This window comes from Melozone crissalis, unplaced genomic scaffold (assembly GCF_028551555.1).
Source record: "Melozone crissalis strain CALT ecotype California unplaced genomic scaffold, PUWL_Pcris_2 ptg000017l_1, whole genome shotgun sequence".
In the NCBI taxonomy this organism is placed as follows: Eukaryota; Metazoa; Chordata; class Aves; order Passeriformes; family Passerellidae; genus Melozone; species Melozone crissalis.
In genome coordinates, this window is record NW_026535795.1 from 14,524,919 (window position 1) to 14,549,658 (window position 24,740).

The 24,740-nt window shown below is 60.2% G+C and overlaps 1 protein-coding gene across 10 annotated transcripts in view; it reads left to right on the forward strand.

The window, feature by feature from the left end:
• EPB41L1 (erythrocyte membrane protein band 4.1 like 1) overlaps nt 1-24,740 on the forward strand; it is a 63,695-nt gene that overhangs the window by 3,152 nt on the left and 35,803 nt on the right. For all 10 annotated transcript variants that reach the window (XM_054274850.1, XM_054274852.1, XM_054274854.1 and 7 more), the window contains exon 2: nt 5,813-5,862. The gene's annotated coding sequence lies outside the window, so the exon portion shown is untranslated. The remainder of the gene's footprint in view (nt 1-5,812; nt 5,863-24,740) is intronic.

The following is a 24,740-nucleotide window of genomic DNA, read 5'->3' on the forward strand; positions in this document are numbered from 1 at the left end:
TGCAAAGCAGGTGCTGGGCCCAGGCACCATGGATGTCCCTTGTTTTGGATGGCAGCTGCTCCCTCTGTCCTGCCTTGCTCCAAGGGGATGTTGGAGCCATAGAATCATGGGTTTGGGTTGGAAAGGACCTTAAAGTTCATCTCAGTCCAACCCTCCTGCCATGGGCAGGGACACCTTCGGCTATCCCAGTTGCTCCAAGCCCCAGCCAACCTGGCCTTGGACATGTCCAGCCACAGTTCCTCTGGGCAGCCTGTGCCAGGGCCTGCCCACCCTCACAGGGAAGGGTTTCTCCCTAATATCCAGTCCTAAGGAGAGCTGTTGGGCTCAAGTTTGGTACAACTGGGACAGGAGTCAAGGTTTGCTCTGTTTGCACTGGGCAGGGAGTGATGGGACTGTGTGGAATGGGACAGACACCCCAGAGCCCTGGATGGGTCATTTGATACAAATTCCTGTCTGCTTGTCCCAGTACTCAGCTGAGGGGGCTCTGGATGCAGCTCAGAGTTGTCAGTGTCCTGGCACGGAATGGAAGCAGCAGACAGAGCCTTAAAATCTGGATGATAACTCTCTGGAAGAGGATTTTCTTTCCCCCTCCTGCTGATGTGCAGGGCACTCCTGGGGGCTCAGCAGTGCCCGGGACCCTCGTGCAGGAGCTGCCCAGAGCCCGGGCTGCAGGAGCACAGCCAGGGCATGCTGGGCTGACCCCATTGTGCTCAGAACACGAGACAAATGAGGCTGAAGCTGCAGATCTGTGCCTGCCAGCGGGTCAGCAGTTTCACTCGGTCACTTGGCCCCTTTGTGGCAGTGAAATGTGGCCGCAGGCCGGGATGTGCTCTATCCCCCCTCAGTGCCCAGCCCGCTCCCCCAGGCTGTGCTGGGCCCTGGGAGCTCCTGGCTGGGCCGGGCTGTCCCCGAGCCCCCTGGAGCCCTGGGGAGGCGCTGGGGGCAGCAGGAGCAGGTGCTGTGCCGGAGTAAAGCACATCCTGCGGCTGAGGCGATGCTGAATGGGGATTCACAGCCCAGCCCTGCTGCCAGGTTCCTCCCACCGGCTCCTTCCTCCCTCTGCTCCTACTAACCCACTGCCGGGCCCCTCGCTGCCTGGCAGCAGAGATGTCTGCTGCTATCCTTCCCGAGCATCAGATGGAGAGGAAAACACAGGGTGGAGTCAGCTCCGCACAAAGGAAATGTTGAGGTATCGTTTCTGCCTTCCGTGCGTTTTTTAGGTGGCTGGGGAGAGATTAAACAGGATCTTAACACATTCACAGCCCCCTTCCCACCTCATTTTCCTGTGAATCTGTTGCTGTCATGGTATCTTTCGGGTGATATTTTTAGCTTTGCCTTTTCCTTTTTTTTTTCCCCCCTCGGCTCCTCGTATCAGGCTTTAGAAGGGAAACACGTTTCTATGGGAGAACAGAACGAGCCATTTCACGAGACATTTTGTTATGGGCAGAAGGGCCGGGAAATCTGATTGTGTGTTTGAAATGACACATTCCCCTTTGTAATCAGCTCATCGGCCTGGCTGGGGCCGTGCCAGCAGCGAGCGAGGCGCCCTGGCCGGCCGGGGGCGGGGATGGCCCGGCCCCTCCATCCTCCCGGAGCATCTGCACTGTCCATCCCCTCCATCCTCCCGGGGCATCTCCACTGGATCATCCTCTCCATCCCCTCCATCCTCCCAGAGCATCTCCCCTGGATCATCCCCTCCATCCTCCCTGAGCATCTGCACCATCCATCCCCTCCATCCTCCCGGAGCATCTCCACCAAATCATCCCTTCCATCCTCCTGGAGCATCTCCCCAGCCTAGCCCCTCCATCCTCCCAGAGCATCTCCACTGGTCCATTCCCTCCATCCTCCTGGAGCATCTCCACTATTCATCCCCTCCATCCTCCCGGGGCATCTCCCCCAGCCCAGCCTCTCCATCCTCCCGGGGCATCTCCACCAGATCATCCCCTCCATCCCCTCCATCCTCCCAGAGCATCTCCACTGGTCCATCCCCTCCATCCTCCCGGGGCATCTCCAATGGTCCATCCCCTTCATCCCTTCCTTCCTCCCCTGAGCATCTCCACCGGCCTGGCCCCTCCATCCTCCTGGAGCATCTCTACCAGATCATCCCCTCCATCCTCCTGGAGCATCTCCACCATCCATCCCCTCCATCCTCCTGGAGCATCTCTACCAGATCATCCCCTCCATCCCCTCTATCCTCCCGGAGCATCTCCACCATCCATCCCTTCCATCCTCCCCTGAGCATCTCCACCATCCATCCCCTCCATCTTCCCTTGAGCATCTCCACCGGCCCGGCCCCTCCATCCCCCCCATCTCCTCCATCCTCCTGGGGCATCTCCACCATCCATCCCCTCTATCCTCCCAGAGCATCTCGCCCAGCCCATCCCCTCCATCCTCCTGGGGCATCTCCACCGGCCCATCCCCTCCTTCCTCCCCTGAGCATCTCCACCGGCCCGGCCCCTCTGTCCTCCCAGAGCATCTCCACTGGCCCATCCCCTCCGTCCTCCCCATCCCCTCCATCCTCCCAGAGCATCTCCACCATCCATCCCCTCCATCCTCCCGGCCCATCTCCACCAGCCCATCCCCAGTGGCCTCATGGGAAGGGCTCAGGGGTCCTGTGGGTTTTTCTCCCCTGGGGAGCAGCTGGATGCTGTAGTGAGGTGCACTCTGGGTCTGGCAGTGTCTGTGCTGGCAGGAGCACGGGGGATCAGGGTACTGGCACAGCTTTGGGGCTCTGGGGATGCTGAGAGGGACGTGGCAAAGGGCTCCAGGTGGGAGAGGGGTGGTTGGTTGGTGGGGCTGCTGCTCCCTGTGGGAGGGTTTTGACAGGGATACAGATTGATGTTATGTGGTGATGGTGAACTTTGGCAGGGGAAAATTCCAGACCAAATTCTCAGCAGTATTTCCCTTTAACAGATTTACTCAGGTCCTGATAGATGAAGGTTCTGTGGAGTGGCCAGAACAAGAGAAGCCTCCTGGGAGGGCTGTTCTGGCTTGGGTCTGCACATCCCTTCGTGGGGCAGGGGCTGTGACCTCTGCAGATTCCCTGGGACTGTTCTTCAGGGAACCAAAGAATGCTTCCTGCTGGTAGGGCATGGTGGCCATGGCAGCACAGCATGCCTGGAAGTGTCCAAGGCCAGCCTAGATGGGACTTGGAGCATCCTGGTCCAGTGGAAGGTGTCCCTGCCCATGGCAGAGGATGGAATTAGATGGGCTTTGGGGTCCCTTCCAGCCCAAACCATTCTGGGATGAGTAAATTCCTGCTCATCACCTTGGTCTGGTGTAAGACCTGTCTGACTTGGGGTGACCCAGGGAAGGGCCACTGGATGTAGAGAAGGTGCAGCTGCCTGTGCTGTGTTTTGGGTACAGGGGCACTCTCAGCCCTCCTGGGCACCTCCATGCTGCTGATGGAGCTTTGGAGCTCAGTCTCAGCCTGGGCAGGCCTGGGAAGGCCATGGTGGTGTGGTCCATGGTCCCTGGGGTGGTCCATGATCTCCCTTGTGTCTCCTGGGCTCCTTTCCAGCTGCACCCCCTGCCCTGCTGGAGGGGACACTGAGTCCCTGTCCCTCGGTGTGACCCATCAGCAGCTGTGCCAGGGGCTGCTTTCAATCTGGGTGAGCTGGGACAGTGCAGGGCTCCTTCCTAAGCCAGGCCAGCAGTGCCTCCATCCGTGTGCCACCCTGTCCCTGTGTCTGTCCCCAGGCAGTGTCACCCTGACCCGTCAGGGCCTGGCTGGCTGGCAGTGCTGACGAGGTGGTGACAATGTGGTGACAATGTGGGTCACTGTGGATAGTTGTGAGCCCGGGGCAGTGGCTGTGGCCGTGCACACAGCCTGGCACCAGCAAGGCTGGGTGGCAGGAGCTCAGGGCTCAGGCTGGTGTGGGTTTGGGCTCTGGGAGCAGCAGGGGCAGGAGCTCAGGGCTCAGGCTGCTGTGGGTTTGGGCTCTGGGAGCAGCAGGGGCAGGAGCTCAGGGCTCAGGCTGCTGTGGGTTTGGGCTCTGGGAGCAGCAGGGGCAGGAGCTCAGGGCTCAGGCTGCTGTGGGTTTGGGCTCTGGGAGCTGCTGCTCTGGGCAGAATTGAGCAGGGCTGGGGGAGGCCTCGCTGCCATTGCCAGCATTCCCAGAGCCCTGCATTAATGGGATCCTCATTGGTGCAGTGGCTCCCACCCCAATGGGGCCATGGCTCAGAGCTGTCTCAGCAGTCACGGTGGCCTCTCCCAGGGCAGGAGGGCATGGGGAGGGCAGGGGCTCTGTGTGGCAGTGACAGCATAGTGCTGAGTGTCACTGCCCTGCCCCGCTGGCTGCATCCTCCCTCCTGCCTCAGGGTGCAGCCCTGGGAGCCCTGGTGCCATCCTCCTCCTCGGGGGTCTGGAGGAAGCCGGCTGCTCTTGCACCTCCTGCCCATCTCTGCTGGGCATCCATGGACCCCCTTGAGCTGGGATGAGAGAAATCCAAGCACACAAACCTGGCAGCAGCGTGGAGAACCCAGAGAAATCATTGGGCCCCACAGAGAAGGAGCAGGGCCACTGAAGCTGTGCTGGAGCAGGGAGAGAATCCCACAGATCCCCTGTGTGCCCTGTGCTGCTGCTGGAGCCCAGCCCGTGGATCAGCTCAGCCTGGTGCCACCCATGGACAGACAGAGCCCTGCCCACAGGGGCTTGGTCTGCTCTGCTCTGCAGGAGCAGCTCCTGAGCAGAGCAGGCAGGGGAAGGAGGGAGCTTTGTCTGGGGTGGAGCACTGTGGGCATGACAGCAGCCCCCAGACACCAGTGGCATCCCTGAGTGACACTGGGACACACCCCCAGCTCCATGGCAGTGGTGCCTGTGGGGCTCTGGTGTCACCAGTGCTGGGCTGGGCACAGCCTTGCCCTGTATGGGCACCAGCCCTGCTCCCTCAGCCAGGACAGCTCAGCCAGGCTGGGCAGGGGGGCACCCAGAGCCAGCCCGTGGTGACATCCTGCCTGTGCCTCCCCGGGGTGACAGGCACAGGACAGCTGCCACCCCCTCCTGTCACCTCACCTCTCCTGCAGCTCACCTGCTCTAAGGTGGGTTTGGCTCCTTGCAGGAGCTCACAGCTTTATCCCATCAGGATTTCTGGCTGGGAGCAGCCTTTGTGCTGCTCAGGGCGGGCTCTGGGCTGCACACAGCTGATGTTTGCTTGTGGAGAGTGAAAGGATTTTGCTGAATCCATGGCAGAGGAGGGAGTTTTGCATAGGCCTGCTTTGCTTCTGCCTGGGGGGAGGCTGGGCCTCGTCTGTCCGAGGATGTTTGAAATTTAACCCTTGGAGGAGTGGGAGCTGTCCCTGCTGTGCCAGACCGTGCTTCCTGCTCCTGTGGTGCTGCTGGGCAGATCCTCCTCCCTGGCTGGGTGCAGCTGTCATGTAAAGAGGCTCTGCAAGGCTGCTGCAGGCTGGGCTGGCCCTGCTGGCTCAGGCTCCTGCACCGCTGCCCCCCAGGCAAAGCCCTGCTGGCCCTGGAGCCATGGGGACAAGGAGGTGGCACAGATGGCCTGAAAGGAGAGCCAGGCCATGCCCAGGGCATCTGGTGGCACTCAGAGGTGTGTGGGCTCTGCTGTAGTAAATATTTGCTGTTCTCCAGGAGGCAGCGGGGCTGGCTGCACATCAGGAGAGCAGAAGGAGTCTGAAGCAATGCACAGCTCCCATTTCCAGCAGGGAGAGTGGTATGGAATCCAAACACAGCGCTGGAGCTGGGCAGGCACCCTCTGGTGACAGCTGTAGTGTCCTTCTGAGTGCTTGCCATCATCTCTGGGCAGGACTTTTCCCTTCCTTTTAACCAAATCTGCTTTCCTCTTTGCAGGTTGTAAATCGTGCCCGAGCTGAGTGCTGAGAGCAGCCCCTGCAAGCAGCGTGAGTTTATCCTGAAAGCATTTGTTCTCCTTTCCACATCCCACATGAGGCTGAGTGGGTTTTACAGCACAGAAAAGGTTGCTCAGCACGGAGAGGTGCTGCAGGGAGAGCCTTGTCTGCCAGGAACCCCTGGCAATCTGGCCTGCTCCCACCAAAACACCAAACACTGCTGGCCTTGGGCTTGTTGAGGCTCTCTTTGTGTTGGGATTGCTTCCTGCCTTGGCTGGGGCTGGGGCAGCAGCCCCTGTGCCCACAGAAACCCTGCAGCTGCCTCATCCACTGCCAGAGGGGTTTGGGGTCTCACTGTTGGGTTTGCCCACTCTGGGGTTCTGTGCTCTCTGTTGTGAGGACGGTCTGAGGGTGTTTGCAAAGCAGCTCTGGGGTTTTGCTGGCTGTGGATCCCTGGGCTCCCAGCGGGCCTCAGGTGCAGCCTGGGAAGGTTGAGCTGCAAAATTCAATGTGTGGAAGAGTCCGTGGCCTGTGGCCCAGCCTCTTCAGGGACACCAGAGTCCCTCCAGCTGCTGGGCTCCCCCATTGCAGAGCCCCCCAGCACAGTGACAGCCATGGGAACCAGATGTGAGCAGCTTCCAGAGCCCTGAGGGCTGGGGGGACACGGTCCTGCTCTGCTGGGGCTCTCTGAGCTGCAGAGTGAGGTGAGCCTGGGCAGGGCTGCAGCACAGCCCTCATGTCCTTATCTGAAAATTGGGGTGAGGAGCCCCAGAGCTGCACCCCCTGTCCTGGCTCTGCCCCAGGTGACAGCAGTGTGTGACAATGGGCACCACAGGGCTCAGACCCCGCTGCCCACGGGGCTCCTGCCCCACAGGGCAATGGCTGCAGGTTCTCTATCTGAGGTTCCACACCCAGAGCGTGCTGGCACTGCCCAGGGGATGGGCACAGCCCCGAGGCTGCCAGAGCTCCAGGAAGGTTTAGAAACGCTCCCAGGCACAGGGGGGATTGTTGGGGTGTCTGTGCAGGGCTGGGGGCTGGGCTGGATGGTCCTTGTGGGTCCCTTCCTGCTCAGGATGCTCCATGGTCTGTGGGTGTGGGGTCTGGGTCCCTACTGAGGGCTGGGATGGGCTCCCAGGGCTGGAGCTGCCTGTGGCTCCCAGCAGGGCAGGTCTCTGCTGTGCTTTATGAGCAGTTTCTCACCAGCTCTCCTCCTCCAGGCATTTTGCAAGATGCCAACTCCACCCGTGCCCAGGGGTGCAGGGAGAGCCAGCAGTGGCAGGGATCCTTGTCCTGCCCCTGTGTGCAGGGCTTTGGGTGTGGGGTGAGCAGTCTGCACTTGGTCCAGGCAGAGCTGCAGGCCCAGTGTCACTGGTGGGTTCCAGGTGGGTTCCAGGTGGGTTCCATGTGGGTTTCAGGTGCTCCTGCATGGCCACAGTGTCCCCCACGTGTTGGACAGGGTGCCCTGGGCTCTGTGCTGGGCTGGGTACCCATGGGCAGTGTTCTGAGTGTTCTGCTCCTGGGCAAGGCCACCAGGAAGCTCTGGCCCTGCATGGGTGCAAATCCCTGTTGGGGTCCCCCATGCTGGGCTGGCATGAGGAGCAGGAAGGAGGACATGTGCCATCCCCATGGTGGCCCTGGTGCCAGCCAGCCCCTGGCCTTGCTGGTGGCTTTGGTGGCCCGGGTGCAGGTGGGGCCCTTGGGTGTCTCTGGTTCCACAGCTGTCCCTTTATCTCCTGGGTGCTGGGGCCTGGGGAGGTGCAGCTCTGTGCCCAGGGGGTGTCCCCTGCTTTGGGAGGGTTGGTGACACTTTGGTCATGGCACAGGGATTGTGCTCGCAATGAGCTCCTCCTGTCTCTGGGTTCCAGCAGCTCCCTCCCCCTGGGGCTGGCTGGGACATGGACATCACCAGCTGGTCACTGCAGGTCCTTCCAACTGAGCCACCCCAATGCTGCACAAGGTAGCACCTTCCCTTGGGGAAAATGTCACTTTGTCACCACTGCAGACCCTGACAGGGCCTTGTGGGGCGCAGAGCAGAGGATGATGATGGTGGGGAAAGTGCTTGGCCCTTCCTTTGGATGGGAGAAGATGGGGAAGGCAGGGCTGAGCCTGTGCCAGGATTGGGCTCCTTTTGGTGCCCTCCCTTGCTCTGGGTGCAGTTCCTCTCCTCAAGTCCTCCCCTCCTCCATCCCACTGCATCCCAGGGTGCCTGGCCTTGTGTTCTTGTTGCCCAGGGAGCAGCTGCTCTGCCCTGGCTGCACATCCCAGCACAAGGCAGCTGAACCCCTGCTCTGTGCCTTCCTCTGCGGGCAGGGAGGATGGAGCAGCTCTGTGCCAGTCCCTGCAGGGTGAGTGAGGGCTGTTCCACCAGGGCTGCAGCAGCTCCTGGAGTGCAGCCCTGTGCCACACAGTGGGCAGTGGGGTCTGAACGGGGCTCCCCGGACTTTTGGGCTGTGCCTCCCTGCCCTGCTGCACCACAGCATTGCAGGGCTGTGCTCTGGTGCCATCCCTGGGTGAGGCAGGGAGGAGGGCAGGGATGGCTGCAGGCTGCTGGTCCTGCTCCCTGCCCGGGCTGACTTGGCTGGGGCAGCTTTTGGACACTCACTGCTCGTCCCAAAAAGCAGTGAGGGGGTCAGCAGGGCAGGGCCAGCCCCAGGCAGGGCAGGGCCAGGTCCCAGCACCACTCCCAGGCACAGCCCCGGGCTCTGGGGTTGTCCCTGGGGGTCAGTCCCACGGCCCTGCTCACAGGTTTTAGTGCCTGCAGAGCTCAGGTGAGCAGGGAGCAGCTGCCCAGTGCCCCCTGAACACCCTGGGCAGGATCAGGTCCCTGTGAGAGGAGTTGGCCCAGGGCACTGCGCAGATCCCTCTGGCCTGAGAGGAGCTATTGGGTGTTTTATGGAGCAGCTGGGGGTGAGGCTGCTCTGTGCTCCTGCCTTGCACCCCGTGCTGCAGCAGGGCCCTGGCAGGGCTGGCACAGGCACTGGGAGCTGGCAGTGCCCCCCCTGGGCACCAGGGCAGAGCCCTGCCCTGCCCCAGGGCTGCTCCTGCACTTTCCTCTTGATTTGGGGCCCATCCTGGCTGCAAGACAAGCCTTGGTCAGCGAGCCCTGCTCTGTGCCACCCCAGCTGAGCAAACAGGTTTGCGGTGTGTGGCAATGTGGGCCCTGGAGGCTGGGGGAGCTGCCAGCTCCCCAAACTCTTGGGAAAGGCTGGCTGAGGGCCAGATCCCTGCTTGCCTTGGCTGAGCTTCACCTCTCACATCCCAGCACTCAGAGCTGGGCCATGGCAGGGCAGCCTGGGGTGCCCACCCCTGTGTGAGCCCCCTCCTCTGGGAGCAGGCAGCGGCCCCGTACTCAGCCAAGGCCTCGCCGGGGATGGGGAGCTCTGGTCCCACCCTCCCCACCCCCCTGGGCAGGGGTTGGGGCTGGGCTGGATGGGCTGGGCAGGACTGGGCCGGGCCGGGCTGGGCTGGACTGGGCTGGATGGGCTGAGCTGGGCTGGGCTGGGCTGGGCCGGGCCGGGCTGGGCTGGATGGGCTGGGCTGGGCTGGGCCGGGCTGAGCTGGGATGGGCTGGATGGGCTGGATGGGCTGGGCTGGGCTGGATGGGCTGGGCTGGGCTGAGCTGAGCTGAGCTGGGCCGGGCTGGGCTGGGCTGGATGGGCTGAGCTGGGATGGGCTGGGCTGGGCTCGGCTGGGCTGGGCCGGGATGGGCTGGGCTGGGCTGGGATGGGCTGGGCCGGGATGGGCTGGATGGATGGACTGAGCTGGGCTGGGCTGGGCTGGGATGGGCTGGATGGATGGACTGAGCTGGGCTGGGCTGGGCCGGGCTGGATGGGCTGGGCTGGATGGGCTGGGCTGGGCTGGGCTGGGCTGAGCTGGGATGGGCTGGGCTGGGCCGGGCCGGGCTGGATGGGCTGAGCTGGATGGGCTGGGCTGGGCTGGGCTGGGCCGGGCCGGGCCGGGCTGGGCTGGATGGGCTGAGCTGGATGGGCTGGGCTGAGCTGAGCTGGGCTGGATGGGCTGGATGGGCTGGGCTGGGCTGAGCTGGGCTGGCCTCAGCCCTGCTGCACTGGGGTCCCTGTGGGGCTGGCTGCAGGGAAGGAGCTGTCTGCTCTCACATCCCTGCCGAGGAGGATTTGCCACCTGGGATTGTTGTTTCTACAGCTTTTCTGGCACAGCAGGGCCCAGGTGATGTGGAGCTGTGGGCAGCATCTCAGCAGGCCCAATGTGGGCAGGGATGTGCAGAACTGGCTCCCAGGGGATCAACAGAGGCTGGGCTGAGTTCAGGAGAGCACCTGCCCCAGTGTGGGTGTGCTCTGGGGCATCATCTTCAACAGCACCTCCAGCCCATTTCCCACAGCCCTTGCTGTTCTTTCCTTTATTGTTCCCCCCCTGTGCAGCATGCAGGACACTTGGTGGGCAGTGCAGGGAGCTCTGCGCTGTGGAGGAGCTGTCAGGGACTGTCACTGGGCTTGCTGGGTGCTGTGGGAGGCTGGGGCTCGTGGCCACTGTGTCACCTGCCCAGCTCCCATGTGCGTGCTGCCATTGAAGGCAGCCAGTGAAGGGACAGGGCTGTCACTGCACCTGCCCCAGCCCCACCTTCCTGCAGCCAAAATCCCAGGTTGGAAGCACAGCCCCTGGTGAGGGGGCAGGTGGGGCTGCACACCCATTCCTCACTGTGAGCTGGTGCTTCGTGATGGGCTTGGGGTGGAAACTGGGGCTGGATGTGTTTGGGAGGGTGAGGGAAGGAGAGGCTGCCCCAATCCTGCTCTGGATTCAGCTGGGCTTTGTGCACAGGGCTGCTCAGCTGCCAGCGAGAAGGTGCCCGGGTTGCCGGGGAGACAGAGCTGGGGATGTGGAGGATGTGGAGATTGTGTCACCCTGTGCTGCCACCAGGGCCAGTGACAGTCCCTGCCTGCATTGTCACCCTTGTGCTGCCACCAGCCCCAGTGCCAGTCCCTGGGGCTGCTGCAGGGCACACAGTGCTGGGCCATGTGGGGCCCTGGTGCTCTGAGTCCCCTCCCTGGTGGCTGTGGCTGCCCTGGGTGGTGCCCTGGGCTCAGGGCAGGCTGGGAGGGCAGGTGACTGTGGGTGCTCCTGGCATGGAGCAGGGCCCAGGTGTGTCCCCTGTGCCAGCCCAAGCAGGGGGATGCTGTCTGGGGGGCAGGTGGCCTTGCCAGCACTTATCTCGTTCCCTGCTGACCAAGATGGGCAGCCCCAAGTCTTAGAAAGCCCAGGCTTCTCTTCTCTTTTAGAAGGGTCCCAGATCCCCTTCAGGTCCCCAGGAGGTGACCAGGGGCTGGTGGGCAGAAGCACAGGGTGCTGTCCAGCCCAGGCTCAGGCTGGGACAGGGGGCTCAGGCTGGGCTGGACCTGGCTGAGCTGGAGCCCCTCTGGCTGTGTGCTCCTGGTCCTGCCTGAAGCTTTCCCAGTTTAGCTGGGAGGGCAGGGGCTGTGCCAGCCTCTGCCCAGGCTGGTGCATGGCCCAGGACCTCAGGACACGAATTGCTGTGCTGGGATTTGCTGTGGTGGGCCCAGAGCAGCTGTGGCAGTGGGGTCCCTGCTCCCAGGGTCGGGACCCTCCTCTCAGAGCAGGTTCTGGTGATTCTCTCTGGCTCTGCCTCCCTCGGGCTCTGCCCTTGGGTGTGGTGGGGAGCCTTTGCTCAGGTTTGCTTTTTGTTTCCCCTTTATTTATTTATTATTGTGTTTTTAAGCTTCTCCTGCAGCCCTTCCTTCTCTTGTCATTTAATTGTCCAAGTTCCCTGAATGCTTGTCACCTGCCTGGGGGTAGAATTTGAGACACATCAAAGGTAGCTGAGAACATCCTCTGGGAGCTGGGGAGAGATTAAACAGCAAGGGAAAAAAAAAAACAAACCAACCAGCTGCTGTGCTCAGGTTTGGCCAGGAGGTAAAATGGAAGGGCTGGAGAAGCAGCAATGTTGGCTCTGCAGAAAATGTCTGCCCTGGGCCTGGCAGGGCTGGCCTGGGGGTCCCTGGTGTGCTGAGGCCTTGGGGGAGCTGGGTGGGAACAGGGGCTGGAGCAGCTGTGCTGCAGGAGCTGGGGTGGATCCCAGAGCCCTGGGGTGGTTCTGTGGGCTGGGATGGATCCCAGAGCCCCTGGGGTGGATCCCAGAGCCCTGGGGTGGCTCTGTGGGCTGGGATGGATCCCAGAGCCCCTGGGGTGGATCCCAGAGCCCTGGGGTGGCTCTGTGGGCTGGAATTGATCCCAGAGCCCCAGGGATGGATCCCAAAGCCCCTGGGATGGGTTTGTGCAGCTGTGATGGATCCCAGAGCCCCTGGGATGGCTCTGTGCGCTGGGATGGATCCCAGAGCCCCAGGGATGGCTCTGTGCAGCTGTGGCTGGGATTGATCAGGGCTGGCCCTGCTCAGTGACTCAGCTCCCTGTGCTGGCTGGATGCAGCAGGGGGCAGGAGCAGTGCCAGCTCCCCAGGGTGGCAGAGCTGGTGCCACCCCTGGGTCCCACGGTCTCCAGGGCACAGGGGGCCCAGCCTGGCAGTGGAACTGCTGCCTGCACTGGGCTGAGCCAGGCTCCAGCTGCAGCCCAGAGGGGCAAAAAAGGAATTTTCAGCTTTGTCCTTGGGAGTGATGCAAAGCAAATGGGAGCAGTCCCAGGCAGTGGCGGTTTGTGGTGTCAGGGCTGGGTGCAGGCAGTGCTTGCAGAGGTGTCAGCACCTCGGGCTCTGGCAGGAACCAGTGCCAGCTGCACCTCCCAGGCCTTGGCAGAGCAGCCTTTGGGCTCCTGGTGGGGCTGTGACCAGCCCCTGAGCCTTGCTGAACCTGCACTCATGGAAAAATGGATTTTTGGGGATGTTTCTTGTGGTTTAAAACCCTTATGGCAACAGGCATTTTGTTGCAGAAAATATCTCCTTAACATATCTTTTCAAAAAACCCCAAAATAACCCACCTAAGATGTTCTCCTCCACTTGCCTGAAAAACCTCAGGGATTGATGCTGCTGGTGGGTGAGCCAGTGTGGGATGCTGTGCCCAGCACATCCCTGTGCCAGCAGGGATGGGTGCCCTGGCTGGGCTGAGGGAGCAGCCCAGTGCAGCTCTGAGGCTCCTGCAGTGCCCAGGGGCAGTGCCAGGGTACAAGGGGGCAGTGCCAGGGTGGGCAGCTCATGGAAGCCTCTCTGTGCTGGGGGTGCATTGATTTCCTGCAGCTCAGTGATCAGACAGATTTCCAGGTGCCAAGTCAAAGGGAAAGCTCGGGTTTATTCCCTGCCTCTGACCTGTGAGAGGTCAGCGCTCTGCTACAAACACCAGTGCTGGGGATAGTTTAAGGAAGCCCCCAAAGATCCATTTTCCATCTGTGCTTTTCCATGGTTAAGACAGCACTTTCCTGCTCCTCTTTCCAGCCAGGGAATCTGTCTTCCCTCAGAAGGGAGATGACCAGCAGCATAAACTGCAGGCAGGGCCCAAAAATATATTTGCAAGAGCAATTCTCTTCCTTGAGCTCCTGCCTGTTTCACTTTCAGATCTGCTGCTCTTCTCCTGTGATCTTGCAGCATTTTCTTCCATGCAAATGAATTTTGAGGTGTTTGGAGGGATGTTGGCCTCTGTTGGCTGAGGGTGTTCAGCTGGAGAAGAGAAACCTCCAGAGAGGACTCAGAGCCTGAAGGGGCTCCAGGAGAGCTGGAGAGGGACTGGGGACAAGGGATGGAGGGACAGGACACAGGGAATGGCTCCCACTGCCAGAGGGCAGGGCTGGATGGGATATTGGGAATGAGGAATTGTCCCCTGTGAGGGTGGGCAGGCCCTGGCACAGGTGCCCAGAGCAGCTGGGGCTGCCCCTGGATCCCTGGCAGTGCCCAAGGCCAGGCTGGACACTGGGGCTGGAGCAGCCTGGCACAGTGGAAGGTGTCCCTGCCCATGGCAGGGGTGGCACTGGTGGGCTTTATTGTCCCTCCCAAGCCAAACCATTCTGGGATCCCAGTCAGCTGGGCTGGCTCTTGAGCTGGGCTCAGATGGGATGAAGGTGTTTCCATGTGTCCTTTCCCTTCCCCACATGGCATTTATCAGTTTCTGGGGGCAGCAGCTGCACCTGGGCTGGGAGGGTCCCATCTGGAGGTGCTGCTCCCTTTCCTGGAGCCCTTTGGGTGGGGCAGAGCTGTGGGTGCAGCTCAGGGCAGAGCAGCACATCCCAGTGGAGCCATCCTGGTGGGATGAGCAGGGGGCTGCCAGGCACCAGGGCTGCTTTCTGCCTGATTCCTGCATCCCTGCCTGAGCCCTGCATCCCTGCCTGATTCCTGCATCCCTGCCTGCATCCCTGCCTGATTCCTGTATCCCTGTCTGCATCCCTGCCTGCATCCCTGCATCCCTGCCTGATTCCTGCATCCTTGCCTGCATCCCTGCCTGCATCCCTGCCTAAGCCCTGCCTGTTCTGGCACCCCCACATCCTCCCAGGCAGCTCAGTGGGCGCCCCTGCTGCCCACACCCCCATCCTGGGGCACGAGAGCATCACCAAACCCTGATTTAGGGTGTCTCTGCCCTCTCCTTTTTCCCTGAGGAAGGAAAATATCTTGAATCTCTGTTGGCCCTTTTGCTTGGGATTCCCACCCCAGCACTGCCCTGCCTGGCTGTGGGAAACAGGGCCCAGAGAGGGGAGCCCCAAGGAGCACCCTGAGCCTCCCTGCAGCCCTGGGATGCTGCAGGAGCAGCTTTCCCCTCTGGGACAGGGGTGCCAGGGAGCCTGGGTGTGGCTGTTTGTGACAGGAACAGCCAGGCTGGCACAGGAGGTCCCTCAGGGTGCCCCCAGCCCTGCCTGGCCAAGCTGTGCCCTTGGCTCCTGTTCCTCTGTGTGCCCATGGCTCCTGTTCATGTGTGCCCATGGCTCCTGTTCCTCTGTGTGCCCATGGCTCCTGTTCCTGTGTGCCCATGGCTCCTGTTCCTGTGTGCCCTTGGTTCCTGTTCCTCTGTGCCCATGGCTCCTGTTCCTCTGTGTGCCCATGGCTCCTGTTCCTGTGTGCCCATGGCTCCTGTTCCTGTGTGCCCATGGCTCCTGTTCCTCTGTGTGCCCATGGCTCCTGTTCATGTGTGCCCATGGCTCCTGTTCCTCTGTGTGCCCATGGCTCCTGTTCCTGTGTGCCCATGGCTCCTGTTCCTGTGTGCCCTTGGTTCCTGTTCCTCTGTGCCCATGGCTCCTGTTCCTCTGTGTGCCCATGGCTCCTGTTCCTGTGTGCCCATGGCTCCTGTTCCTGTGTGCCCATGGCTCCTGTTCCTCTGTGCCCATGGCTCCTGTTCCTGTGTGCCCATGGCTCCTGTTCCTCTGTGTGCCCATGGCTCCTGTTCCTGTGTGCCCTTGGTTCCTGTTCCTCTGTGCCCATGGCTCCTGTTCCTGTGTGCCCATGGCTCCTGTTCCTGTGTGCCCATGGCTCCTGTTCCTCTGTGCCCATGGTTCCTGTTCCTGTGTGCCCTTGGCTCCTGTTCCTGTGTGCCCATGGCTCCTGTTCCTGTGTGCCCATGGCTCCTGTTCCTCTGTGTGCCCATGGCTCCTGTTCCTCTGTGCCCATGGCTCCTGTTCCTGTGTGCCCTTGCCAAGGCTGGGTGCTGGTAGGGCACTGGGAGGGTGTTTGGCTCAGGTGACATCCTGCAGGTGGAAGGAGCCTTCCTTGTCTGCCTGGAGGATGGGGAGGGTGTTCTGGGGGTGGCTTCAGCCCTTCAGTGCCTCCCCAGGGCTGGTGCATCGTGTGCCATGGCACTGGTGGGTGTTGTGTGCTCAGTGTGGAGCACCTGCTTTATCCCCAGCCTTGTCCTGCCCAGCCAGTGCCCCTTGCTGGACTTTGCTGGAGGAGCTGGAAGCCCCAGCTGTGCCACCAGATCATGAATTTCCCCTCTCTCCACTCCTGGTGTGTTCCCCCCTCTGCTGACTGTGCAAGCCTTGCCTTTTGAAAGGTCAGAGTTTCCCTGGAAGAGGCACATCCCTGCCTTTGTGGGGCTGCCTGCAGTGATGGAAGGGACAGGCTGGGCAGCCTGAAGCCCCAGGGGGCTGCCAGAGCCCCTCCCTGGGGCAGGGATCAGACACTGGGCTGGGGTTGCTGTGGATCTGTCCTTGATGCACCCCCTGCTCCCAAGTGCCCATTCCTGGGGTGCTCTGGGCTGAGCTTTGGGGTCCCTGGGAGCTGCAGGGCTGTGCTGTGCTGTGTGACAGCTGTCCCCAGGCAGGGAGGGCACTGCTGGGCAGCAGGGATGGCTCTCAGGGGGCAGAGGATGGTTTCTCATCACTGCTGAGAGAGAAAAACTTCAGCTTGTGCTGCTGGGTGGGTGTCCCAGGGAGGGATGAGGGAACTGGGGAGCTGTGCAATAGCAGCACCCCCGTGTCACCCCCACTGCTGTGGCACTGTGGAGCTGCTGGGCAGGGGCAGCCGGGCCCTGGCATGGCTGAGGGCATCTGTGGGGCTTGGTGGGATGGGAGGGGCCCGTGGTGCCAAGGAAAGCAGGAATGTCCCCAGAGCTGTGAGCAGCAGGACGTGCCCCACCCCGAGGGTGACACCAGGGCTCAGTGATGGCTGTGGGGGTGCTGCTGGTCCCATCCTGCTCTGCTGGGAGCAGGGGAGGATCCAGGGGACACTGGGGGCTGTGGGGGCTGCTGGCTCTTCCCTCTCCCTGCTCTGTGGAGTCTGGGCTGTGCTTCCATCCGGGGAGGCACTGGGTGCTCACAGGGGCTGGCTCAGGGCTGTCCCCCTCCAGCTGGGACATCTTCATTTGCCTGTTAATGAGCCTGTGGAAGGAGTTTCTTGGCTTCTGAGGGGACACAGCAACTCATTCCTGAGTTGTTTGCTCAGCTGGGAGGTGTCACCCAGCAGGGTGGGAGTGGGACCTTGCTGGGAGTGCCCCAGGGCTGGCAGAGGGACCAGGCTGTGTGAGGGAGCAGGGGGTGCTGCCTTTGCGTCCTGCCGGGCCCAGAGGAGGAGCCCCAGCCCTGTCCCCCAGGATGCAGCAGAGCTGTGCTCCCCTGCCCTGCTTGTTCCTGGTGCCAGAGCAGGCTGCAGGAGGGTTGGTGTCTCGGATGGGCTCTGCCCTGGCTGCTCTGCCTCTGACAGCTGTCAGGGTGAGCTGCCATGGCTGCCTGGCCCCAGCCTGGCTCGGGGGATGGCTCCCTGTCAGTTTGGTGGCTTCTTTCCCCCTCTTAAGTTTCTCATGATTCATTTTTGACATGTGGCACCAGCTCTGGAGCCGCAGGGATGCTGATCTCCACTTCCAGCATGTCCTTTTGTGCCATAAGCTCAGGCTGCTCCATTAACCCCAGCTCAGGGGCTGGCCCCGGGGCAGGAGGGCACTGCCCGTGCCCTGCAGGCCCTGGTGCCAGGGGAGGGTGTGAGGGAGGCCTTTGGTGCCTGTCAGCAGGGTCAGATGTCTGTGCTGCCTGGCTGGGGCATGATGAGCGAGCAGATGTCTGGGCTCCTGGCAGCTGCTGACATCATGTAAATCCATAATTGCCCAAACACACACTCAACACGTGTCAGGGAGGGCTGGGCTGGCTGCAGGGGAGCAGGGAGCTGGGAGAGCCCCAAACCCAGGCTCCTTTTGGGTGGTGGATCCCAAAGCTTGTGGAGGTGTCCCGCAGGGTCACTGTGTGTTCCCATGAGATCATCCCACCCCTGTGCCTCTGCTCTCCTGCTTTTCCCCACTTGACCCAGTTCTTCCCTTGGCAACTCCAGCCTGGCTGTCACACTCTGTGATGACGAGCTGCTGTCTGCTCTGCTCTGGCTGCTCCTGGTGCCTCAGCCTGGCCCTGGCTCAGCATCCCTGGGCAGCTCAGCTCAGCTCAGCTCAGAGGGGTGGGCACAGCAGCTCCACAGCCCCAGCCTGCCTGGCCAGGACAGTGTCACACACATCTTCTCATGAAAATCCTTTCTGTTACAGTGGTCGCAAGGGTTGCAGGATGAAGAGAGGGGTGAGAATGTTGATTCCATGGTCAGAAGGCTTGATTTATTATTTTATGATATATATTACATTACAACTATACTAAAAAGAAATAGAAGGAAAAGTTCTCAGAAGGCTAGCTAAGCTAAGAATAGAAAAGGAATGAATAACAAAGGGCTGTGTCCCAGCAGAGAGTGAGACCCAGCTCTGCCGTGAGTGGTCAGTAAATCCAAACATCCACCCGAGACCAATCACGGATCCACCTGTTGCATTCCACAGCAGCAGATAACCATTGGTTACATTTTGTTGCTGAAACTTCTCAGCTTCAGCAGGAAAAATCCTAACGAAAGGATTTTAATGAAAAGATGTCTGTGACACCTTTCCTTAGGATTTTCTCCTCCTGAGAAGCTCAGAGGTCTCAGGAACGAAATGTAAACAATGGTTATCTGCTGCTGTGGAATGCAACAGGCGCATCTGTGATTGGCCCATCTTAGATGTGTATAATTAATGGCAAATCACAGTCAGCTGGCTCAGACTCTCTGTCTGAGCCACAAACCTTTGTTATTCATTCTTTTGCTTTCTATTCTTAGCTTAGCCAGCCTTCTGAGGCGAAACCTTTTCTTCTATTCTTTTAGTACAGTTTTAATGTAATATATATCATAAAATAATAAATCAAGCCTTCTGAAATACAGAGTCAGATCTACATCCCTTCCCTCATCCTAAGACCCCTGTGAGCACTGTCACAGGACAGCACCACCTGCCTGGGCAAAGGGGCTGAAATGGCCAGCAGAGCCCTGCAGGGCCTGTCCCCAGCAAGGGACCAACCACCCAGCCTGGAGGGGCCCTTCGTGCCCCCACAAAGCCTGTCCCCTGTCCCCAGCAAGGGACCAACCAGCCACCCTGGAGGGGCCCTTCCTGCCCTCCCTTTTCTGCCCTCCCCAAAGCCTGTCCCCTGTCCCCAGCAAGGGACTGGTACACCCACCCTGGAGGGGCCCTCGCTGCCCCCCGGGTCGGGCAGGCTCTGGCTGGACCTGTCCTTGGTGCCCCAGGACAGGAGAGGACGTGTCTCAGTGTCCCAGTGGTTTCCATGGGAGCAGCCTCCTGTGGCCAGCCCACGGTGATTTCCTCCCCCAGCAGGTTCAGACCTCTCAGCTCTTCCCTTCCTGAGCTGCACAACCATTCAGGGTGGAAAAGAACTCCCAGGTTATTGACTCCAGCCTGTGACTGATCATCACCTTGTCAGCTAAACTGAGTGCCACACCCAGTCATTTCCTGACCACCTTTAGGGGTGGGCACTCTACTACTGCCTGGGTAGCCCTTCCAATGCCTGGCAACCCTTTCAGTGAAGAGATTTTCCCAAATATCCAATTTAAAACTCTGCTGGTGCTACTTGAGGCCGTTCCCTCTGCTCCTGTCCCTGTTCCCTGGGAGCAGAGCCTGACCCCACCGGCTGTCCTCTCCTGTCAGGAGCTGTGCAGAGCCACAAGGGCCCCCTGAGCTCCTCTTCTCCAGGCTGAGCCCCTTCCCAGCTCTGTGCCCTTCTCTGGACACGCTCCAGCCCCTCAAGGTCTCTCTTGTGAGGGGCCCAGAACTGGGCACAGCCCTGGAGATGAGGAGCTGCTGCTTCCTGGTGCAGTGCTGCCATGGGGTGGGACAGCTGAGGTCAGGCTGGCAGGACAAGGTGACAGAGCTCACCTGGGCTGCTGTGAAACCCGTCACAGGCTGAGGTGAAGAGGGAATGCTCAATTGCTGCCTTTCCTGCTGCCCTTCATGTTCCCAGTGTGATGTTTTTGAGCTCAGTCCCACCCTGCTGGGCAGGGAACAAAGTGCTCTCCTCTCTGACCTCCTTCCCAAGGCTCCTGGCCAAGGGCTGGGGGCAGCAGGCTCCTCCCTGGAGGGGGAGTGCCTGCTTTTGCCTCTGTCAAGGTCAGGACTGAAGCACTCAGGATGGTATTTTGTGTTCAGACTCAGGTGTTTATTATTTCTTACCTGTATCACAGACTTACAAGGCATGGGCTCTGTAGTATTTCACTAACAAGGTACAAAATGGCTAAATGTCTATCTCTGCAAGGGAGGGAGATTTGCTGAGATGGAGAACAACTCTCAAAGCTGAGGAGGATAAAGCCCTGGTGCAGGTGGTGGTGCAGGAGAGGAGTTATGGAATCCCAGAGTGGTTTGGGTTGGAAGGGACCCTAAAGTTCATCTTGTCCCACCCTGCCCAGCCTGGCCTTGGGCACTGCCAGGGATCCACGGGCAGCCCCAGCTGCTGTGGGCAACCTGTGCCAGGGCCTGCCCACCCTGCCAGGGAAGGATTTCTTCCCAACATCTGATCTAAATCTCTCTTGGTTTAGTTTGCAATGGTTCCCTCTTGTCCTGTCATTCCCTCTCCATGTAAAAAGTCTCTCTCTCTTTATTTCCAGTGCCCTTAGGCCCTGGCAGGGCTCTGAGCTCTCCCTGGAGCCTTCTCCTGTCCAGGTGAGCACCCCCAGCTCTGCCAGCCTGTCCCAGAGCAGAGGGCTCCAGCCCTGAGACCCTGGACAAGGAGCCTTGTCCCACTGTCCTCTCCAGCACAGAGTGCTCAGAGCTCACTGGGATGGATGGATGGATGGATGGATGGATGGATGGATGGATGGACGGATGGATGGATGGATGGATGGAGGGAGGATGGATGGATGGATGGATGGATACATGGATAGATGATGGATGGATGATGGATGGATGGGTGGATGGATGGATGATGGATGGAGGTGCTCCCTGTGGTGAGCTGGCTGGATTAAAGCAGCTCTGGGGTCACTGTGTGGGGCTGCAGGGGCCCAGGAGAGGCTGCAGAGCCCAGGGCAGGCTGCAGAGAGCCCCAGGGCAGGCTGTGAGCCCCAGGAGAGGCTGTGAGCCCTGTCCTGCCCTGGGTGAGTCAGCTCTGGCGATTCAGCTCGGGCCAGCCCCCCTGCTGCAGCGGGAGGAGCCGCCGGAGATGTTTTCCCTCCCTCATCTCAGCAGCGGTTCCTGAGCCTGCCTGAGATACAGCAGCTCTGAGCTGGGAGATGTGCTCTGCCTGCCAAGGGAGCTCCAGCACATCTGGCACAGCTGGAAATCCCAGACTGGTTTGGGTTGGAGGGACCTCAAAGCCCATCCTGTTCCACACCCTGCCATGGCAGGGACACCTCCCACCGTCCCAGGCTGCTCCAAACCCCATCCAGCCTGGCCTTGGGCACTGCCAGGGATCCAGGGGCAGCCCCAGCTGCTCTGGGCACCCTGTGCCAGGGCCTCACCACCCTCCAGGCAGGAATTTCTTCCCAGTACCCCATCTGACCCTGCCCTCTGGCAGTGGGATGTGGTGGTGTTCACAGGGGTCCCAGGGTGAGAGAAGAGATGAGAATCTTGACTCCATGTATCAGAAGGCTGATTTATTATTTTATGATATATATTTTATTAAAAGAAAATTATATAATAAAGCTTCACTAAAGAATACAAGGAATTATTTCATCAGTAGGCTAGCAAGGAATAGAAAGGAATGGAATAATAATGAAATCTTGTGATTGACCAGAGAATCTGAGACAGCTGGACTGTGACTGGCCATTAATTAGAAACAACCACATGAGGCCAATCAAAGATGCACCTGTTGCATTCTACAGCAGCAGATAACCATTGTTTACATTTGGTTTCTGAGGCCTCTCAGCTTCTCAGGAGAAAAACTCTGAGCAAAAGGATTTTCAAAAAATATGTCTGTGACAGTGGGAAGCCAGTCCCTCTTGTCCTCTCACTCCACCCCTTGTCCCCATCCCTCTCCAGCTCTCCTGGACCCCTTCAGGCACTGCAAAGGGCTCCATGCTCTGCCCAGAACCTTCTTTTCTCCAGGCTGAAATCCATTCAGCTGTTCTGAACCAACCCAAGCACTTCAGAAATCTTACTTGGGCATCTTTCCATGTCCTTTCTGGGCTCAGATGCCCTCACCTGGAGCCACAGGAACTGCCCACAGGTTCAATCCTCTCAGGCTTGGCCCAGCTCAGTGCTGCAGCTCACAGTGGGCTCAGAGGCTGTTGTGCACCCCCAGTGCATGGCCAGGCTGGTGCTCCCAGCCTCTGCCTTCCTTCTGCAGGATTCTGCAGAGCAGGTGCCCTGTGCCAAGCTGAATCCTGGTTGTGGTGGGGGTTTGGTTGCATTTTGCAAGTCACTGAGGGGTTCTCAGCCTGACTGTTTGTGGTATCTGAGTGCTTGGATACCAAAGGGTTCTCCTCAGCTTTGTGGGGACACAAATGCTGTTGTTGTGCCTTTGTACAGAAGTGAGACTGGGGAAATGTTTCCTTAGCAGAATAGAGGCAAAGCCAGGTGAGAAAGGTTGTTCCAGGCTGGACCTCCTGCCATCCATCTCTGCCAGGGCTGCTGTGAGCCGGCTCAAGGGGGATGTCTGGCCATGGTCCTTCCTTGGTTGCTATTCCTGGCTCTTGTTCAATCTCCTTTGACACCCTTTTAGTCCTTTTGTGTATCTGTGAGATGCTTCAGAGGATGGAAATTTCCAAGTTCCAGTTTCCCTGCAGCAGCTGGAAGCCAGCTAAGCCACACGTGTGCTGCAGGACTCAGAGTTTCAAACCCTCAGGGTCAGGGTGGGGGCTCTGGGCACTTTGGTGCTTTGGGGTTTGTGCAGGAGGGGTCACAGTGTGGTGGTGGGACTGCATTCATGGAGATAAACCCCCCATTATAAATACACCCTGCCCTGCAAACAGACAGAGACAGCAGCTGGGCAGGGCTGGGCACTGCTCAGACACAGCCAGGAGGGTGTTAGAGGGTGTTATGGAGGAGGGATGGCAGTGAAGCCATGGGGTGTGGGCACTTCCCACCTGCAGCAGCACCAGGCCTGAGGGGTCCCACTCCTGGGGATGGTGGGGGGCTGGGAGCATTTGGGGCTCATGGAGGTGGGCATGGGGCAGCTCCACTCTGCTCCTCCAGGCTTGGTGGCATGGCCTGGCCCTCCCTGTCCCCTCCATGGAGGGTGGGCAGGGCTGGGCACCTCTCCTGTGTGCCCCCGAGGATTACCCTGCACAAGGAGCTGCTGGGGAAGGGGATTCTGCCCCAAACAGGGATCTGCCAGGGTCTGGGTCCAGCACAGCTGCTGGGGAGCTTTGCTGTTTTGGTTGCATTTTGCAAGTCACTGAGGGGTTCTCAGCCTGGCTGTGTGTGCTGTCTGGCACTCAGATTCTCCTCAGCTTTGTGGGGACACAAATGCTGCTGCTGTGCCTTTGTACAGGAGTGAGACTGGGGAAATGTTTCCTTAGCAGAATAGAGGCAAAGCCAGGTGAGAAAGGTTGTTCCAGGCTGGACCTCCTGCCATCCATCTCTGCCAGGGCTGCTGTGAGCCAGGTCATGGATGCTGGTCCTGTCTCAGCTCCTGGGAGCTTTGCTTCAGTGAAACCCAGGGGCTCATGGGGACTGTCCAAGACAAACTGGGGAGCACAGGGATGGGTTTCAGTGAGCCTGGCTGTGTGGGAGGCCCTGGAGGCTCCCTGGAGCAGTGGGACCCCCCTGTCCCACAGGACCTGGGGCATGTCCTGCCTCTGGGGCAGGGGGAGGTGACAGGAGCCCGGTGTGGGCAGCACTGGGGGGTTCTCTGCAGGGCAGCACTGAGGTGCCTCCTCCTCTGCACCTGTGTCCCCTCTGTGTCCCTCTGTCCCAGGGTGTCCCCTGCAAGGAGGGTCAGAGCTGCTGAAGGAGCCCTTGTGCTGCTTCCCACCCCGCTGCAGCCCCAAGCTCACTCGCTCTCCCTTCTCCCCACTCTGATGCCTCTGGCATCCCTTCCCTTAAAAACATTTCTCTCTTATCTTTGATAATTGCCTGTGAGGCCTGGGCACCCCTGAGGCCTCTGAGCTGCCCTTGCCTTGGCAAAAGCTGAAAATCCTCTTTCTTCCCCCAGAGGGGCTGTGTCCTTCCTGCAGCTCCTGGGCTCCCTGTGCCAAGGCACCAGGGGATGGTTCCCTGCACAGCAGAGGTTCCTCATCTGCCCTACAGATTCTCCTTGGAGCTGTGGGTGCTGCCCAAGGACAGGCTGCTCCCTGCTGCTCCTGTTCTGCTGCATCCCAGAGTCAGTGTCCCTGTCCCTGTTCCTCAGTGAGGTGAATCCTGCCATGCACAGGGGGCCTGTGTTGAACATATTTGTGTTATTTAGTCCAATTTGGGGACACTCTGGAGTTTTCCAGGGTCCTGGTCCTGTGCCAGTCTGTCAATGGGGCTGGGCAGCCACAGGGTCCCTCTGTGTGACACACCTGGCTGGGAGAGGGGCAGAGGGGAGGAACCCGAGGGAAGCCTGCCCTGGTGGCTGCAGGTGTTCAGAAAGTGGGAATCAGGCATCCCAACAATGGGGAACTGTGCTGAACCCCACAAATACTCAAAGAGCAGCCCTTCCAGGGAGTTGCTGAGGGGAGAGCTGAGCAGGCATTGACAGGGATGAGGGTCCAAGGGGGGTGTTTGGGGAAAAGACTGCTGGGGGTGTGGGCCAGCTGTGCCATGCCAGAACTCCTGGCCTCCCAAACCCTCCCTTCTCCTTTTAACCCTCCTTTCCCCTCCTGATCCTGCTGGAGGGCAGCAGGACACGTGTGGGGACAGTGTGGGGACAGTGTGGGGACAGTGTCTGCCTGTGGCTGGCTGGGACTGGGTGCCTGAGGGTGCCTCTGCTGGCTGGAGGTTACAGGGAATGAGGAGCCCTCACCTGGATTTAAGCCCTCAAAGACTGATGGGGCCTGAGATGGCAGCTGGGTACGGGATCAGGCTGCTCCCAAATGCCCATCCCCAGCTGGGTATGGCAGGAGGCTGCTCCCAAATGCCATCCCCAGCTGGGTATGGGATCAGGCTGCTCCCAAATGCCATCCCCAGCTGGGTATGGGATCAGGCTGCTCCCAAATGCCCACCCCCAGCTGGGTGAGGGGCAGGGGGTGCCTTGCTGTGACTGAGCCCCACGTGCCTCAGTTTCCTGTCAGGACTGGGTGAGCTCAGGGAGGGGACACAGGGAGGACAGTCCTTTCCCCCAGCATGGGGGGCTAACCCTAACTCTAACCCTAATCC